Genomic DNA, 2,083 nt, shown 5'->3' on the forward strand with positions numbered 1-2,083 from the left:
TATAGACTAGACTATAGACTAGACTATAGACTAGACTATAGATTAGACTATAGACTAGACTATAGATTAGACTATAGACTAGACTATAGACTAGACTATAGACTAGACAATAGACTAGACTGCAAACTAGATAACAAGCTAGACTACATCCTTCACTGTATGTCTCAACGTCAAACTGGAAATGTTCAGATTGAATATTTTCATAATTTTTTATGTACATTTCAAACATTCTTTATTCATTTCATTCCATTTGTGTTTATACACAGTAGGTGTTGTCTCTTCTTTAAATGGATTTTCTTTTCTTATCCCACTTGTTTTGTTTATTTTTAATCCTTTTGCTTTACTTCACTACTCTATTCATTTCGATTTACTCTCACCCCTTTTGCAATATTTGGTTGTAAACCAGTAATTAAAACTTAAAAGAGGATTTTGTATGTAAGTAAGTACTTGCTGCACAAACTAAAGAAAGGGATTTTCCCCTTAAATCCTAGTATTTTGCGCACTGTTTGGGAATTTCAATTGTGTTTTGTGGGCGTGTGTGCAAAACAGTTGTTTGGTTATTTTATTTCTTTCTTTCATTCTTTGGGTTTAAATTTCAACAAGTTTTTAAATACTTTCGTATTATACGGAAATCATAAGATACATATTGTGTATTGGTTTCTATGCGGTTACCTGTGTGGTTATGAAAAAAAAAATTATTTAGTTTTGTATATACCTATTTACATTTTAATCTCAAGGGGTTAAATTTTTGTATTTAAGGATTAACTTTTACAGTTAAGCCGATATAGATCAATGTTGATATCATTTATAATATTTTCTTTATTTAAAGAGAGAGAGTTAACAAGTATTTACTTAGTAGTAATAGATTATATGAGATTAATTTTAGATTTTGATGATTTAGTTAGGTAAAGTCAATTTTGCTTTAACTACTAAATTATTTATCTTACAGATTTTTTTGTTTTGATAATAATTGTTGTTGTTGTTTTTAGGAAAATGATGAAAAATATTTATGAAAGGTATTTGATCATTTGATTAATTGATATGTTTTAAGAACTAATTTAGATTTTTTAAAAGTACAAGTTTTTTGTGAGAGTCTCGACTCTATGATATACTCTATAGTCTGAACTATAGTCTACTGTAAAGCCTGAACTACATTCTACTCTAGATACTAGTCTACTCTGCGCAGAAGGAAAAAGAAATACATATACATGCAACGTTCACGTTCGTTATCGAAATCTTAGTTTTATACACATTCGTTGTCTTAATGTTAACAAACGTGGTTAGCTTACATTTGACAACGGATTGTTGTCAACCGTGTTTTCGTAGGTTTGTACATACTTTGACAACGGATGTTATTGAAAAATTGTAAACACTTTAATGCCTATTTGGTACCAGGCGTGTATATTTATTTTTCCCTCTGCGTATACTCTGTAGTCTGGGCTATAGTTAACTCTTTAATCTATAAGCTGAATATTAGTCTACACCATAGGGTAATCAGTAGTCTAGTCTGGACTAAAGTCAATATAGCATGTTCTTCAGTCAACTTTATATTCAGAACTATATACTATATAGTCCGGACTATGGTCTACTCTATAGTCTGGACTTTAGTCTACTCAATAGTCTGGACTATAGTCTACTCTATATTCTAGACTATAATCTACTCCATAGTCTATACTTTATTAGTCTACTCTATAGTATGGACTATAGTCTACTCTATATTCTGGACTATAGTCTACTCTATAGCCTGGGCTACAGTCTACTCTATAGTCTGAACTATAGTCTACTCTATAATCTGAACTATAGTCTACTTTATAGTCTGGACTATAGTCTACTCTATAGTCTGGTCTATAGTCTACTTTATAGTCTGGACTATAGTCTACTCTATAGTCTGGAATATAGTCTACTTTAAACTCTGGACTATAGAATGGACAATAGTCTGGACTAAAGTCTACTACATAGTCTGGACTATAGTCTACTCCATAGTCTGGACTATAGTCTACTCTATAGTTTGGACTATAGTCTACTCTATAGTCTGGACTATAGACTGCTCTATAGTCTTGACTATAGTCTGCTCTATAGTCTG

Source organism: Lucilia cuprina, chromosome 4 (genome assembly GCF_022045245.1).
Source record: "Lucilia cuprina isolate Lc7/37 chromosome 4, ASM2204524v1, whole genome shotgun sequence".
Classification (NCBI taxonomy): domain Eukaryota; kingdom Metazoa; phylum Arthropoda; class Insecta; order Diptera; family Calliphoridae; genus Lucilia; species Lucilia cuprina.